Here is a 19221-nt window from a genome sequence, read left to right as displayed (position 1 = left end):
AACTGTGTACCTTTCTGGACTATGCTGCCAGATATAAAGGTACTAATGTCGGGAACGTCTCCGCTGTGGTTGCAGGATACGTCTCACCGAGTGAGAGAGTTCATTCATCTTTGTCCACTAAACTTCCGAATTGTGACATATTGTCGACCGAGAATTAACGAAGTCTATCCGCAATGTATTTGATATTGCGAATAGACTTAGTTAAATCTTGATCGACAATATGTTGTGGTTCACATAGTCACTTCTAGCAACTGGAGAAGAATTAAAACGATTTGTAGTTTTCAATGGTCTACAAAGCACCCTAGTTGGATGTTGCCTATGTTGTTTTATAATATTGTCCATTCACATTTTGGGACATTGGTGTACAGTGTGCGAATCGATTTCTGCACCTCATGTCCGGACTGATACTACAGCCAGATGCGGTCACATAGTAAGAAAAACTGCTACGCAAATGTTCTCACTGTTGGAGTGAAAATAAATGCTTATTTAATATATTAACACAAAGTATATTTCCTTTTAACACGGTGTAATTATCTTTGTATTGTTTTACCGGAATGTTAAATGAATAACAGAAGACACAAGTTGGTGACGTAGGTTCTTAGTTTCTATTCTTCCAACATGAACAGTTGTTTACAACGTGGTCATACAAATCCTTGGAGAGAATCTTGATGACGATGACGGCCCTATTCCAGTCAGATCAAATTCATGATTTCAGTTGGGTACTTTACCGTTAAGCAGTATTTTACTAAATATAAAAAACAGAAGAGGTGTGTGATTGACAGGACATGTGTGTGTGTGTGTGTGTGTGTGTGTGTGTGTGTGTGTGTGTGTGTATACACACGCAAGTACCCATACCCATATATATATATATATATATATATATATATATAACTTTTCATTTGATGTCATGCGTACATTGCTATTATGTAACACCTATAATTACAAGTACAGTGCATATATTTAAACAGGCCATTCTGGGACAAAGGCATACTATGTTTTCTTTCAGAACTTGATATCATACGTCACTGAAACAAACATAAGAAATAAACAAGAGGGTTAACTGAACCAAACATAAGAAATAACCAAAAGGGTTAGCTGAACCAAACATAAGAAATAAACAAGAGAGTTAGCTGAACCAAACATAAGAAATAAACAAGAGGGTTAACTGAACCAAACATAAGAAATAACCAAGAGGATTCACTGAACCAAACATAAGATGTAACCAACAGGGTTAACTGAACCAAACATAAGAAATAACCAAAAGGGTTAGCTGAACCAAACATAAGAAATAAACAAGAGGGTTAACTGAACCAAACATAAGAAATAACCAAGAGGATTCACTGAATCAAACATAAGATGTAACCAACAGGGTTAACTGAACCAAACATAAGATGTAACCAACAGGGTTCACTGAAGGTGCCATTCCAACGACGTTGTTGCCTAGGAACCGAGAATTCTGGGGTATGTCGATCCCCAAGGCGATCGGTCCACGTCCTATGAGTCGCAGAACTCTATCTGTATTTATCAGCAGGAAACATGTATTTTCGAAAGAAGAAGATGTCCTCGAGATGGGCGAGCTGAGAGGCCACCAAGCCTGCCAAGCACTTGGTATTGTAGGAACCAACACGAAATATCCCCGAGCAGTACTAGCGTTAATGAATCATTGGTTGCCAAGGGAATGGTAGCGGGAAACAATATTGCACTAGCAACACCCCAGCCCCACTCCATCCCGCAAAAACATGCACGCCTTCTCAGAACTCGCAGGGCTCTAAACTCATCAGAAAAGTATGGTGGCCCGAAACAAAATATCTGAGCCACTCAATTTTTATTTTTAGTGGCCCAAACTTGCTTTAGGTAGCCCAAACACGAAATGTTCATATTTCAGGTTTGTTTTAAATAAATGAAAACGGTTAAATATCAATATTGAGTTGAAGAATCACTTCTAGATATAGTCCAAGAGCCAATCGTCGGCGAAATAACAAAACGTCGTAACTACGCTTTTGGCGAGAAATCACTTTTTGGAATTTTCAAAGTTAGAATGTTCATATTCTGCTTTTGTCAAAAGATCGTAACTATCCGCCTATTAGAAAGTGGTTGACTGTCACATGACAAATAGTCGTATTATAACTGGTCCAATAAACAAAATGACAAAACGTCGTATCTACAAAGCGGGAAGCTAGAGTGTGGACAAGACGCTCAGCATTGCATTATTTTCACACATTACATGGATTACATGTAAATAAAACCAGTTAATTACATATGTATGTGTATTTAATCCAATGTATAGATCTTGCCTTCAACCTGTGTTAAATTCTAGATCAAAATGTCGTAACTGACATTTTCAACGACATTTCAGGTGTAAAATGTCGTAAGTACATTTGTAGACCTGACAAATAGGGTAAAACGTCCTAATTTCGAACGTAGCCATAACTATGGTACACCCACTATTAAGTAGTTATCACTATTAACTGTTAATATATTCGCATAACAACGACTATAACAAAATAACGTATTTTTCAAAAAATATTCAGTTTTTTTGCTCTCCTGTAAAATTTTGAAAAGTGAAGTTACGAGGTTTTGTCATTTCGTCGACGCAATAGTAAAGTTTGTTTTATTTAACGACGCCACTAGAGCACATTGATTTTTTTTATCTTATCATCGGCTATTGGACGTCAAACATATGGTCATTCTGACACTGTTTTTTAAAGGAAACCCGCTGTCGCCACATAGGCTACTCTTTTTACGATACCGGCCTCGGTGGCGTCGTGGCAGGCCATCGGTCTACAGGCTGGTAGGTACTGGGTTCGGATCCCAGTCGAGGCATGTGGGAAGCGCAAATAAAAGATCCCTTGCTGCCAATCGGAAGAGTAGCCCGTGTAATGGCGATAGCGGGTTTCCTCTCAAAATCTGTGTGGTCCTTAACCATATGTCTGACGCCATATAACCGTAAATAAAATGTGTTGAGTGCGTCGTTAAATAAAACATTTCTTTCTTTCTTTCTTTTTACGACAGGCAGCAAGGGATCTTTTATTTGCGCTTCCCACAGGCAGGATAGCACAAACCATGGCCTTTGTTGAACCAGTTATGGATCACTGGTCGGTGCAAGTGGTTTACACCTACCCATTGAGCCTTGCGGAGCACTCACTCAGGGTTTAGAGTCGGTATTTGGATTAAAAATCCCATGCCTCGACTGGGATCCGAACCCAGTACCTACCAACCTGTAGACCGATGGCCTGCCACGACGCTACCGAGGCCGGTCCGACGCAATAGGGTTTATCGGTATCACTTTGGGGAATAAAGCCCATAGTAATTTTTAGCAAGGTATGCATATCTAGGATCGGAAAATAGATGATAGGATTGGAATTATGATAGCTTTTTTGAGTATTATCAATCAACTTTTCCCTGGCCCTACTGTAAAATAATCATTTTAGAAATATGGCCAACACACGGTAAAACAAACAATGTCAACCCAATGCTACTTTATCATTAAGCAGTCCTTGTCAAGGATATTTGTCACACCTGTGGTAATGTTAAATAGCATTTCAGAAAGCATTCAATAAAATGTAGAAGTTGAAAGGTAATGTACACATTGTAGTGCCTAAATTTTGAATAATGCAAGATTTTAGTTTAAGAGTTTTTGTATATATATATATATCATTTAGTTTTAAAAAATCAATAAACGTTTTGAAATACATAAAATTACACGTTTGTGGCTATTTTATAGAGGAATTCAAATAAATGAATATATTTTATATAACTTGTATATTACAATCAGTAGAACAGAACATATGTCCCAATTGCCCAAGATGTCACAATTGCGACATCTTGGGCCGGTGCTCTTCCCAAAATGTCCTAATTGTGACATCTTGGGCCGAGCACCAGCCCAAGATGTCACAATTCTAAAAATTATGTACCAAAGCGGCCCAAAATGTCCCAACTGCTAATTTAGTGTGTTGAAGTTTGTTTTCTTTAACGACACCACTAGAGCACATTGATTTATTAATCATCGGCTATTGGATTAGTAGAAAGGGATCTTTTATATGCACCCTGCCACAGACAGGATAGTACATACCAAGGCATTTGATATACCAGGAGTGATGTGGGTGTGCGTGCCCCCCCCCCCCCACCCCGCGTGCGCGCGCGTGAGTGTGTAATAGATTTGTTAACCTGAATTCAAAGGTGAGAGGGCGCTGATCCTATAAACAAAACGTAATTGCAGTTTGTTCTGTGATCACATTCCCTTTTAAAAGCAGAATCCGCATGATGGTTTTTCAATTTACTATTATTATTGGAGGGTTGGAACAGAGAGAGAGAGAGAGAGAGAGAGAGAGAGAGAGAGAGAGAGAGAGAGAGAGAGAGAGAGAGAGAGAGAGAGAGAGAGAGAGAGAGAGAGAGAGAAAAATGAGGAAGGGAGATATCACACAAATATACAGTGATCAAAATTAATTTTTATGAATTAAGAACAGGGAACCCATCTACCTGCCTACATCCATCCATCCATCCATCCGTTCATGCATATATATATATATATATATATATATATATATATATATATATATATATATATATATATATATATATTAGAATGAATGAATGAATGGATGTTTAACGACACCCCAGCACGAAAAATACATCGGCTATTGGGTGTCAAACTATGGTAATGCAAACAAATAAGGTGATGATCAACACCAATATAAAAATTCAAGATTTAAAGGAAACATGCCACGTGGCCTATATTTGGCACCAACCAGGTAAAATAAATTATAAATTGAATCACCTAAAAAAAAAAAAATTAATTACTTAAAATTGGTCCGTCAAAAACCCAGATACGAGCTCTTAGCGGAAATTGCCGATCTTTAATGAGCAGGTCGATCACGTGGTCCGTTAGGAGTGTACACAACAAACAAAAATATATAATGTTTTTACATCGAGGGGTTAGTGCCAGAACCCATTATATGGTGAATTATACAAAAATGAGTTAATCACCGTGTCAGCATCATGGGAAGGTGTACTATCATTTCACAATGTCTCATTCAAACCAATCATATATTTATGCTTTTATAGAACAGAACCCAAACCAATTATCTTTTATGTCCATTTTCACAAAAGGCAAAAACCATGTTTTCAGCACTACCTTATTCTCTCTCTAGAATTTTGTAGTATCACCCATAGTTGACAGGCATAACGCGTTAGCTTACAACACTGGATTGTGGTGGGCTGTAAACTGTCTGAGAAGATTGAATCCTAGGTACCATACCGCCTGACATGCTAATGACACATGTTAGCTCTAAGTGTTTACATCCAGCGAAGGTGTTTTATGTCAACTATCTCTGGCTGGCTGTTTTGGCTTACAAAGAAATAACAACTCTGGCTGAGGTAGCTAGAATTAACTGTTTACGCATCACGATGACCGGTCCGTTTGTGTTAATCCGCGATGGACTGCAGACAATGGGGTGGGGGGTGGGGGGAGGGGACTGGAAGTGTTTAGTTCTTAGACTTCTGGAATGTGGTAAAATGTGTGTGTTGTTAACTAGTTGCTGAATAAACGCCGGTTATGTAAATAGTTTAATCAGAAGTGATTGCAGAGTTCATTTAGTTCTACAGAAGAAACATGCAGTTAAGAAAATATTAACTGAACAGAGACAGAGAAACTTGTTAAACAGAAAACTTGTTTTCCCTTATTTTAGTCTGAATAGTTACAGTAAAGTGCTGGCCTGGTGTACGGTCAGTCTAGGATCGATCCCTGTTAGTGGAATCATTGGACCATTTCTCGTTCTAGCCAGTGCTTCACAACTGGTGTTACAGACCATGATATGTACTATCCTGTCTGTGGTATGATGCATATATTAAAGATCCCTTAGTGCTAATAAAAAAATAGTTGCCCATAGTTCCTCTCTAAAATATATTTGTGGTCATTAACCACATGTCTGACACCACGTACCTGTAGTTGTGTTGGGTGTGTCATTAAATATAAAATTCCTTTCTTTCTTTTTTTTAAACATGGCTCCCATATGCAACAACCTTAGTTAAAAATTATAATCTAGCTATGTCTGTATTTTGTAGACAATATGAATATTATATAAAAAAATAAATTTAAGTTGCAATTTAAAATAAAAATGCCTGGGAATTGTTTATTGTAAAAAGGATGCCGGCCCAAAGATGATAAATGTTTTATGGCCATACGCAATAAAATATTTTAATTTACTTAGCATATAGGGAAATTAGTTTATATTATTTCACAGGCATCATCACAGGATTGTAACTTTTCTAGTCACTGCATATTTTATAGACATTATATAATATTTGACATATAGTTGAACATGAATTAGTAGATAAAGGTCAAGTGTTTTTCTTTAAATCGGAGTCCGTTCATGGTAGTTCATATTATAACTAACTGGTTAGAAGAAGCGACCCCTTTATATAAATGGCATAAAATAAATATGCATACTACTAATAAATATTGTTCATTGTAGTAGTTGAAATGTATGCACATTCATATTTTCTGGGCTAAAATATCTAGATATTACTACATTAACTGGAATAATTGTAACATTTCAGATGTTCCAATGATGAGGGATCTCTGGTCATTATAACAAAGTCGTTACTGTTATAGTGTGTTTAAATAAAATGTGTGTGTGTACATGTATATCATTCTTTATTCAATTAACAAATTAAAATGTTTTGAAAACATTGACAATCAAAACATGAAACTATACTTGAAAATGTCTTATTTTTAATCTACAGTTACCGCAATGTATTTGCAATTTATATATGATAAGACTAGTAGAGTAGTTCATTCCTGTACACGCATGCAGTATATCACCCATGTCAGCATAGTTCAGTGGGACAGGTAGATGCGATGGGATATATGATTGATTGCCCTTACTGGACCCATCGCCTTTTATCTTACTTCAACCAGTGCCCAGGACTGGTACATTAAACCGATGAGTTGTAAAGCTCTATGTAAATAAAGAATTGAATTGAGAGAGGAAACCCGTTGTCGCCACATCATGGGCTACTCTTTTCAATTAGCAGCAAGGGATCTTTTATATGCACCATCCCACAGATAGGATAATACGTACCACGTCCTTTGTTACACCAGTTGTAGTGTCTGGCTTGTAGGGAGAACATTAAACACTTTTTTATTTACATTTCCTAGACATCATATGGAACGTTTTTAACTTGGGGTTTTACGTGTATTTTTTAAAGAACAAAAAAGTGGGTCGGGAGCATTTCGTAAGTCGGGATAACTAATTTACTTTTTTTACTTGGCCTAATTTTTTGGGGAAAAAACCCACCATACATCTTTATGCATTGATTTATTTATCTCTTGTATAGCATGCCTTTTTAAAATTATCTATGCCAATAAATATCTATAGTTTTTGTTACTTCAAATTGTATTTGTTCGGTTATTTATTTATTTATTTATTTATTTATTATTAATCATCACCCAGTAAAGAACCCAGTCATCATGTTACAATATATAGTCTACACTACACTTTAATTTTTGCCAGTGCACCACGACTGACACATCAAAGGCCGTGGTGTGTGCCATCCTATCTATGGGATGGTGCATATAAACGATTTTGCCAATCAAAAAGAGTAGCCCATGAAGTGACAACAGCGGGTTTCCTTTCTCAATATCTGTGTGGTCCTTAACCATATGTCTGACGCCATATAACCGTAAATAAAATGTGTTGAGTGCGTCGTTAAATAAAACATTTCCTTCTTTAATTTTTGAAATATCCTAGGGAGTGAAAAATCACCTTCTTAAAAAAAAAGGTCTTAAAGGGACATTCCTGAGTTTCCTACATTGTAAGATGTTTTCAACTAATAAAATAGTTCTACAATTAAACTTTATATTAAATATATTTTCTTGTTTAGAATATCATTATCTGTATATTTAATGTGTTTCTGGTCGTCTTAATATTTGTAAGAAGCCCAAACTGGATTTTGTTTTCAAATAATTTCGACCGTACGAAAAAATGTATTTTAGGAAATAAAATGACATTTAACCTAGTACAAATATTAGAATGAGCAGAAACACGTTTAATATACAGCCACTAATACATTATGCAGATAAAAATATATTTGATATGTAATTACAATCATTAGGGACATGCTTGAGTTTGCTGCAACTTTTAAGGTGTTATCGACTAAGAGAGCCTTTTTAACTATTGTAATTTCATATCAAATATATTTTTCTGCATAAATGTCCTTTTAAAAAGTCTCTGTTAGTCGATAACATCTTAAAAATTGCAGCAAACTCAGGAATGTCCCTTTAAATAGGAGTGGCAGAGAGGAATAATTTATTTTCAAATCAAATGAACTAATCAATTAATTTTCTCACAAATTATTATAAAGGAATGGGCCGTATTAGTTTTACACTAAGTAAAATTTTTCGAAATAGTTCCTTGTAGCTATATCACATGTATATTATACTTTTAAATTGCATTAGTCCAAAATCTCTTCAGGGGCGTGCGCAGGAAATTTTGCAGGGGAGAGGGGGGGGGGGGGGGCGAGGTGTCTGGCGAAGCCCGTGGCAGTGGTCTGGGGGCCCTCCCCCCGAAAATTTTGAAAAATTTACCCCTTCTAGGGCTATTCTGAGGTGTTTTCTGCTGGCTAGCCGAGCTGCTTTCATGCGCATAGATATAGCCTGCAGACCCTTTGACTACCCAGATATGAAAATCATGGGTACTAAAAATTACCTTCGGAATGTATGCAATTTAATCCAACCTCCTATCTTGTAGGATTTTCTCCCCAAATTTCTGAAGGAAATGTTAAGTACTAGGTTAATAAAATATGGTATTACAGTGTTTATAATTTATTTTGCTAGTAAAATGCACACCTTTGTCACAATTAATCTGTGATGCTTAAGACTTGTTATTTATGATCACTTTGCAGGTGACACGTTTGGCCTTAGTAGGTGGCAGTAGCTTGAAAGAGAATGTGCGGAGAGTTATGGGCACTGTGCTTTCCAACAATGTGTCCCGTCTGTACAATTGGGCAGGAAAGTATGGTTGGAAGAGCCAGGACACCAAAACGGGCCTTTGGCAATCTGAAACTAGCAGCAGTAATAACAAGTATGTATTGTTAAACACTAAAAGTGATTATATTTACAATTATTAAGTAGGTCCCACTTGGATGATTATTGGGATGTATTAGTTGTCTGATCTGAAATATTTTTATTTAACCAATTGCTCGAGCGGGTGGTAATGTTCTGGAAGAACTTCGGAGCCAAAGGTTCAGAGTTCAGTACAGTCTGGGAGGCTTGGCATCAAAGTCTGCAGAAGTTGGCTTTCCGATGCGGTCATGATAAGATACGATGTCTGCACTGATGTTACAGGTTTCCTCCTGTCATTAACTGACAAACTGGGATATGCATGAATTAATCTTCTTGAAAATAGCTTTAAACCCCAACAAACAACAAACCAATTGTCACGATAGCAAAATATATGTTTTAGAGACAATTTGCACATAGTTTGTTTTATTGGAATATGATCCCTCTATTGCTTTGGTGAGTATACATTCTTGTGCAGATTTATGGGGAAAATTCATGTCATTGAGCGCCAACAGGATCCGAAATTGTGATCACTGTCACAATATGTGTATGTAGTAAAACCATGTCTGAGTGATTATGAATCTGTAATATTTTTATTTTAGGAGCAATCATGCGAAATGTGCATCTAAAAGATGTAACCGAGGTAGTGGTTACCAAGGAGATGATGACATGGCTGCGGAACTCCGGTGATAGAAATGGTGGACGGATGAAAAGGACGCTAGATAAAGCAGCAATTCAAGCGGACCATAGCAATGTTGATTGAACTATTATATTGTGTTTGGCTTTTTAGCTTAATTTCTGACCCATGCTAAGGGATACGCTCCAAAGACATCAAAGTAACTTTTCTCACAAACTTCTGATTTAGATACAATAATTGTATATTTAAAGTAAAGTTTATTAGTAAATCATTTATGTTTCACCTGTTTTATACGGATCTGAATTATAATAGGTATAGATTAATCATTTATACTTTATATTTAGTTTATATGATCTATTTCTTTCTCTTTCTGTAACATGCTGAATATATTCATAGAGAATGGGGTAAAGTTGGCACTACAGTTTAGGCCAAACAATCTATGGTTCTTAAAGGTGGTGCTATGACACTGGTTATTCTTTCTATATGACTGACTGGCCGCCAAAAGATGGTGGTTTATGTTGTCTTTCCAATATCTACAAGTGTACCTCATGTTTGTTTTTTTTTGTTTTTTTTAAATAACTGATTAGTGCTCCAGATAATTTTTAGATCTGTTGGGTATTTCACTCCCGTTTTGAAATTAACTGAGTAAAAAAAAACAGAAGATTTTTTTAAATGACTGGCTATTTTCACTCTATTTTGAAATTTATTGAGTGAACTATTCCAATAATTGTCATGTCGTTAATAGTTATTTTTGCAATCATATGTTAATAGTTATTTTTGTAATAATATGTTGTTAAGTTATTTTTAGAATGTGTGTGTGTGCGTGCATGTGCATAGTCATGCATGTCTGACAACTACATGTAGTATTGACTTGTGCTTATCTGTGCATTAGCCTAGCACATAAATCATTAAATGTATCTCGAGTAAACAATATAAATACTTAGATTGACATTTATGAACATTTTCATTCATTGGTTACACAATATGCGCATAATTGGTAGGTTTTGCCGGCGACATAAGTTCTATCATGTTTTTTTCTGTGGTAAAATACATAGATAATGCAGCTTATCACGTTTAAACCGGCCTCGGTGGCGTCGTAGTTAGGCCATCGGTCTACAGGCTGGTAGGTACTGGGTTCGGATCCCAGTCGAGGCATGGGTTTTTTAATCCAGATACCGACTCCAAACCCTGAGTGAGTGCTCCGCAAGGCTCAATGGGTAGGTGTAAACCACTTGCACCAACCAGTGATCCATAACTGGTTCAACAAAGGCCATGGTTTGTGCTATCCTGCCTGTGGGAAGTGCAAATAAAAGATCCCTTGCTGCTAATCGGAAATAGCAGCCCATGAAGTGGCGACAGCAGGTTTCCTCTCAAAATCTGTGTGGTCCTTAACCATATGTCTGACGCCATATAACCGTAAATAAAATGTGTTGAGTGCATCGTTAAATAAAACATTTCTTTCTTATCAAGAGTATTAACTGATCCAGGGGTTTCAAAATGATTAGTGCATTTAAAAAAAACTAAACCTTAGAACCCTTAGAACTTTTGTTTAACAATGTTACCAGTGGTTGGCACAGTTTCTGAAAATTTGGTAAATTATCTTGATTTGAACATATCTGTAATCTGATTGCATTTAACTTAAAATACACTTGTGCACTGTATATTGTTTTGAAGACACTAATGGATATTTTAAAATTAAAATCAATGTTTTAAACTTACAAGTCCACACTAATTTTGTGTTATCTAAATTTAGTGTGAACTTTACGAACATTTTGAGAATATGTACCAACCACAGGATTGTTAATATTCCGGTACCGTTCTGTCATGTTGTGGGCATGAACGAACCTGACAACTTAAATACAAAACATTCTTTATCATGTATAATAATATGTCAAATAAATATATTTTACATTAACAGTATGTATTCAATTCTTTTATCAAATGTAATATCAGATACAGATGAAGAGAGGTGGCATTGGCCCAATATCGGCCTATGAACAGTACTTCTACTGGACCAGTATTGGATAATGATAAATAACCAGCACTGGTCCCATATCGGCGAAATGTACATACCAATACGGGGCCAGTATTGGGTCATTACTGGAAAACTAATGGACCAATACACTGCCGGTGAGCTAGAATTGATTGGGCCGGTACTGGTTGAGGATATTGGCCCGGTACTGGTTACAAATATTGGCCCGGTACTGGTTGATGATATTGGCCCAATGTTACTGCATATATTGGGCCAATACCGCATAAGTGTACTGTGCCAATACCGGGCCAGTATTGGGCCAGTACTGGAAAACTGTAATGGACCAATACCCCGCCGATGAGCAAGAATTTAATGGGCCAGTACTGGTTGACGATATTGGCCCAACGGAACTGGATTTATTGGTCCAGGATTGGGCCAATACTGCAATATTGATTGGGATGTAAAAAATCGGGATATGAAAAAAAATTTAGCCTTGAGCGGGGGGTGGGGGGGGGGGGGGGGGGGGGGGGGGGGGTGGTGGTTCGACTAACAGATACTTTTTAACGATTGCATTTAAATATCAAAGATATTTTTCTGCATAAAATATTAGTGGCTGTATATTAAACGTGTTTCTGGTCGTTCTAATATTTGTACTAGGTTAAATTTTATTTCATTTCCAAAAATATAATTTTTCGTACGTACGAAATTATTTGAAGACAAAATCTAGTTTGGGCTTCTTACAAATATTAAGACGATCAGAAACACATTGAATTTACGTATTTTATATGTAAATTTAATCGTAGAAATATTTTATTGGTTGGAAACATCTTACAATGCAGCAAACTCGGGAATGTCCCTTTAACGTGCCTGTGTTTGCAGGTCACCGAACGAGATCTCAGGACGACCTTTTTACCAGCATTTCGAAAATGCGTGAAAGCAGGGACCTACAGCATTGGATGTACATACACAAGGTACAGCTTACCGGAATAGCAAGTAGCAACACTGACAGTTTGGTAGCGAGAACTTCACTTGATCTAGGCCTACTGCAGGGCCGTAGCTAGGATTTTTTGTTTGGGGGGGGGGGGGGGGGGGGGGGGGGGGGGGGGCTTCTGAGTAGTTAATAGTATAAAACTCCTTTTCTTTAACTTTCTATAATGCTTTCCGAATTTTTTCGGGGGGGGGGGGGGGCAAATGCCCCCTCCTGCCCCCTGCTAGCTACGGCCCTGTACTGGTGTTAATGTAGAGTTTTCTTTTATACTAGAGATGGCTATTATAACGGGTCACCAGTATCACGACTGGAATCATAATATATTATTTACAGCTTCAAAAAAAAAAAAAAAAAATCATGATAGAAGGTGAGATATATGTAAACTTGGAAACATATATAGAGAGGATTCGTCACGAGTGGGTTTTTTTTTTTTTAAATATGGAAAATATCAACCGAGTCTGTGGTGAAGGGACATTCCTGAGTGTGCTACATTGTAAGATGTTTCCTACTAATAAAATATTTCTACGATTAGCGTTAAAGGGACATTCCTGAGTTTGCTGCATTGTAAGATGCTTCCTACTAATAAAATAGTTCTACGATTAAACTTACATATTAAACATATTTTCTTGTTTAGAATATCAGTGTCTGTGTATTCAGTGTGTTTCTGGTCGTCTTAATATTTGTATGAAGCCCAAACTGGATTCTGTCTTCAAATAATTTCGTACGTACGAAAAAATAATATTTTAGGAAATAAAATAAAATTTAACCTAGTACAAATATTAGAACGATCAGAAACACATTCAATATTTTATGTAGAAAAATATATTTGATATGTAATTACAATCGTTAAAAAGTCTCTGTTAGTCGATAACATCTTACAAATTGCAGCAAACTCAGGAATGCCCCTTTAATCGGTAGATTTTATTACTGATTAATTAGATGAGGTTGATATTTTTCATATTAAAGGGACATTCCTGAGTTTGCTACATTGTAAGATGTTTTCGACTAATAAAATATTTCTACGATTAAACTTACATATTAAATATATTTTTTTGTTTACAATATCAGTATCTGAAAATTTAATGTGTTTCTGGTCGTCTTAATATTTGTAAGAATCCCAAACTGGATTTTGTTTTCAGAATTTTTTTTAAATCTTGCTTTCCTTTCAACTAAGAAACGTTTGACAATACATAAGATATAAGCACGAAAATAAGTTAAAGGGACATTCCCGAGTTTGCTGCATTGTAAGATGTTTCCGACTAATAAAATATTTCTACGATTAAACACATATTAAATATATTTTCTTGTTTAGAATATCATTGTCTGTATATTAAATGTGTTTCTGGTCGTCTTAATATTTGTAAGAAGCCCAAACTGGATTTTGTCTTCAAATAATTTCGTAGATACGAAAAAATCTTTTTTAGGAAATAAAATGAAATTTAACCTAGTACAAATATTAGAACGATCAGAAACACGTTTAATATACAGCCACTAATATATTATGCAGAAAAATATATTTGATATGTAATTACAATCGTTAAAAAGTCTCTGTTAGTCGATAACATCTTAAAAATCGCAGCTGAGGTATAGATAAAAGGTTATTCCAACCCGAGGGACAAAATGTCTTTTGTGAGGGCCGAGGGCCTTATCTATACCTCACAACGGTGATTGATTCTTTTTCTTGCCCATTTAATTACAGTAACAAAACATTAATTTTGTAAGCTACGGTCTGTTTATTGTAGAACGATTCGTATACATGTCACCTGCCAACTCATTTAATTATACGCGGAAAAATATAGTCCACCTTATGCAACGACATAAATATGTAATGTTCAACTTACCAATAAATATAAAGTTGAAAATATTAAATTTGTTTAAATATTTTTAAAACAATGATACAACGTGAAATGGCAAACAGAATTTTGAAAACCATGAGTTATGACGTCAATCATTGTAAAACATGAGTTATGACGTCACGCGTACGTAGAAATCGTCTAGCCCTCGGGTCGGACAGATTTATCTAGCCCTAGGGTCAGACAGATTTTCTAGCACCGTGCAAAAGCTGGATAACCCTGTCCAGTGGGCAAGAATTATAAATATATATTTCCCGCTATTTGATGTCGATTTTTTCCGGGCTTTACTTGCTATGACGTAAAACCGCACTTGGGGCTAAAATGGACGTGATTTCAGTTTAAATGTGCCCCTTATTTCGGTATCAAATATACCCACCATTTCTGTACAATCCCCATGCGTTAAAGGGACATTCCCGAGTTTGCTGCATTGTAAGATGTTTCCGACTAATAAAATATTTCCACGATTAAACTTACATATCAAATATATTTTCTTGTTTAGAATACCAGTGTCTTTATTTTCAATGTGTTTCTGGTCGCCTTAATATTTCTAAGAAGCCAAAACTGGATTTTGTCTTCAAATAATTTCGTACATACGAAAAAACAATATTTCAGGAAATAAAAGGAAATTTTACCTAGTACAAATATTAGAACGACCAGAAACATGTTTAATATACAGCCACTAATATTTTATGCAGAAAAATATATTTGATATGTAATTACAATCGTTAAAAAGTCTCTTAGTCAATAACATCTTAAAAATTGCAGCAAACTCAGGAATGTCCCTTTAAGAAAAAAAAAAAAGAAAAAAAAAAAAAAAAAAAAAAAGCCACATCGCCGCATCAATTCTGGAACTTTGATCTGACTAGACACCAACTTTCGTACTTTTCTTTTTTTTCCTTTTTCTTTTTGTTTGTGGGGGGGGTGGGGGGGGGGGTGAGGGGGGTTGGGGGGGGTTGGGGGGGTTGGGGGGTTGGGGGGGAGAAGGCTTATATTCAGTCTAGAAAAAGTAGAACCTATCGAGGTTTGTTCAAACAACGGGCACGGTGAGTCGAACAAAAACTGAATTGCCCCTAAAAAATATCATATGAATTTGTGTATAAAGTCTGGAGCGATTACAAATATCTGTTGTTAGCTGAAAACTGAATTGCCCCTAAAAAATATCATATGAATTTGTGTATAAAGTCTGGAGCGATTACAAATATCTGTTGTTAGCTGATTTGTGTTAAAAATGTCTACGAGACTTGCGTCAAAATAGCAAAAGTATATAATCATAGGCGTACGGGCTTCCATTTTTGTAAGAGACCAGCCTGGCTTTTGCCCAAATTAAATTACGAAAATGCCCAAATCTGGATATCAACATTAATTTTATTCATTACTACCAAACAGGGAAACGTTGCAAACGAATCACTAAGCATTTTTACATGGATTGCAACTAATTTTGAGGGTAGAATGATGGAAATACATGGTAAAAATGTCTTAGGTTAGCACATTCCCCCCGAATATCTGTATCATTTTTACCCGTATTTGAGGTTTTTCTCCAGCACTAGTAGGACAGTTGCTCCCCCCTCCCTCGTCCGCTTATGTGTATAACATTTTCTAAAGACTGCTAGAAAATAGATTTAAGTAATTCCGATTTTGCGGTCGTGCTTCATTGTTTCAGAAAACTGAGCTAAAGTTTGTTTTGTTTAACGACACCACTAGAGCACATTGATTTATTAATCATCGGCTATTGGAAGTCAAACATTTGGTAATTTGGTCATATAATCTTAAAAGAGAAAACCCACTAGCTTTTTCCATCAGTAGCAAGGACTTTGTTTTATATGCACCATCCCACAGACAGTATAGCACATACCACGGCCTTTGATTATAAATATACATGTACTAGAAAAGTTACAGACATTCATTATATTCAATATTATCCAGATACCACCCCCACCCCCGAAACAAAATAAATAAATAAATGTTTGCATGATTTGTGTAACAACATCACTAGATACGTTGATTAATTAACCATCGGCTATTAGATGTCAGACTTTTAGTAATTCTAACATGTTTTCTGAGGAAAGCCACATGAAACCTATAGTCCCTTCCGATTGGACCGGTAGGGACTAGAAATCACAATAGGTCCGCCATAAATATTTTATTCTACAAGCCCAGCACCTCAGTTGATACGAAAATATCCCAACCCATTAATAATTTTAAAAAAAAAAAACCCCTAAAAAAAACCCTAAAAAAAAACCCCAAACCAAAAAACACACAAAAAAACCCCACACAACAATACACATTGTTTTTGTTTTTTAACTCGTATCAAATTACAGTAATAATACAATTTTATGACAAAATATTAACGACTTGTTTTTGACGACGGATGAGCGGTTGTAAAATTGCATTTGACATGGAAGGGGTCAAAAACGATGCTAAACCCATGTTTTACAGCTCTTTGGAAAGATATTCTAGAGCATAACATGAAAGGAATGGCTGCGTATTGAATTTGAACAATATTTTATAACCCTCGCTATTTGTATGCCAAATATTATAGATTAGAAATGAAGCAAGTCTACTACCTTGTTATGTCGACGAGGTCATGACCTAGGTCAGAAAAAAGAAAAAACAATAATGGCGGAAGTTCTATGAGAAGTTGGTGCGATGGATGCCAGTCGAAAGACAATCGTGAACAATTCCATGAGAGAATAGTCGTTCAGATGATGTGGTATGTATCTGTTATATTTATCGATGTATTCCGCATGTAACACTGTCGGCAGCCGTTATATGATCAGAATTAGGCCATATTTAAATCTGCTTGGCGTTAGACCTACAACTTGTAGTACAACTACAGGCAATCGAAGGCTACGTAACATACGATACGATGCGATTGTAGCCGTAGTACTACTAACAGTACTACTATCATAGTATGCACTGGGTACTGTCAGTTGCATAGTGTTGTAACTACGCATGGTCACTGTCATATACTTAAATAATAAATACAAACTAAACAAAAATTACCGTTGTAACTTGTATTAAAAACGAATTAGTACAATCAAAAGTCGTAGTGGTATCGAAAGTCGTGGCATTTTAAAACTCAGTATTTTTTTTTTACTAAAACAGAAAGAAAGAAAGAAATGTTTTATTTAACAACACACTCAACACATTTTATTTACGGTTATATGGCGTCAGACATATGGTTAAGGACCACACAGATTTTGAGAGGAAACCCGCTGTCGCCACTACATGGGCTACTCTTTCCAATTAGCAGCAAGGGATCTTTTATTTGTGCTTCCCACAGGCAGGATAGCACAAACCATGGCCTTTGTTGAACCAGTTATGGATCACTGGTCGGTGCAAGTGGTTTACACCTACCCAATGAGGCTTGCGGAGCACTCACTCAGGGTTTAGAGTCGGTATCTGGATTAAAAATCCCATGCCTCGACTGGGATCTGAACCCAGTACCTACCAGCCTGTGGACCGATGGCCTAACCACGATGCCACTGAGACCGGTTTACTAAAACAGTTAGCTTGATGGAGTGTCCAGGCCAGGTCATAGGGCTTAAAGGAAGTGTCAACTCAAGTATGAGCCTTATATGTTGGAAAAATGCATACCTGGACGACCAACACATACTGACACTTTAACAAATGAAAAACACATAGTTTTAGAGTGACATCAGCTCTGAGCCAACTCCAGTATGCACAGTGTAAACAAAGGCAGTCATTTACGACAAGGCGCTTCGCTTTTATCAACCTGACTTGTAAAACAACATAAATGACTTTATAATATAATAAACTATTTAACTAAATATATTTCAATTTGCATTAATAAGAATGAAATGGGGTTATAGTATTTTTCTCTCATAAAAAATCCAAAGAAAAAATGCATATCATTAGGCCTATTGGTAGGGTACATGTATGTTGGAGTGAAAATGACCACTCACGTTACCCAAGTGATAATTTTCTTTTCTTTGTGACTACGTAATTGGTGAGTTTTGTGATTTTAGATGGGAATTTAAAGTCTACTTAATCAAGGTTTTCACTTAATTATTTACAGTAATAATGCAGGATGGCTGATAATGTCCAATATCATTTTAGGGGTGGCCACGCAAGGGATCTTTTATATGCACCATCCCATAGACAGGATAGCACATACTATGGCCTTTGATGTACCAGTTGTAATGCACTGGCTGGAACGAGAAATAGCCCAATGAGCCCAATGATGGGGATTGATCCCACACCGACCACACATCAAGCGAGCATTTTACCACTGGGGTACGTCTCAACCCCTGTAGGAAACAAAGCTCTATTGGTTTAGCAGTACTCTCAGAATGCTTGTTGTTTTTGTGACCTAACCCGATGTGGCGTGTCTGAATAATGTCAAAAGGAGTATTTATAAACAAATAAATGTATAAATAAATAAAATTAATAAATATATTCTTTAATTAATTAACAAATAAATAAATAAATAAATTTACAAATAAATAACAAAAAAACAACAACAAATAAATACAAAAATTAATAAACAAATAAACAAATAAATACAAAAATTAAATAATAAATTAATTACTAAATAAATATAAATAAATATAAAAAAATAATTTAAATTAAAGAAATGTTACAGAGGTTTTGTTTGAGTGAGTATAAATATTTTAATGCTTTATTATAATACTTTTAATGCGTTCATTACTTAAGCTATTTATTGCGTTCGCTCACAAGGACAAAAAT

The 19221-nt window shown here is 36.0% G+C and overlaps 2 protein-coding genes across 5 annotated transcripts in view; one reads left to right on the top strand and one right to left on the bottom strand.

Annotated features, from left to right (window-relative positions):
- The window catches only part of LOC121370526 (probable beta-D-xylosidase 2), a 165648-nt gene that overhangs the window by 66613 nt on the left and 79814 nt on the right, over window positions 1–19221 (bottom strand). The gene's annotated exons all lie outside the window — the stretch shown is intronic.
- Window positions 17132–19221, top strand: part of LOC121370527 (fibroblast growth factor receptor substrate 2-like) — a 36508-nt gene continuing 34418 nt past the window's right edge. Inside the window, exon 1 of the mRNA XM_041495816.1 lies at window positions 17132–17221. The gene's annotated coding sequence lies outside the window, so the exon portion shown is untranslated. The remainder of the gene's footprint in view (window positions 17222–19221) is intronic.

This window comes from Gigantopelta aegis, chromosome 4 (genome assembly GCF_016097555.1).
Source record: "Gigantopelta aegis isolate Gae_Host chromosome 4, Gae_host_genome, whole genome shotgun sequence".
NCBI lineage: Eukaryota > Metazoa > Mollusca > Gastropoda > Neomphalida > Peltospiridae > Gigantopelta > Gigantopelta aegis.
This window is presented reverse-complemented; position numbering and strand designations above follow the sequence as displayed.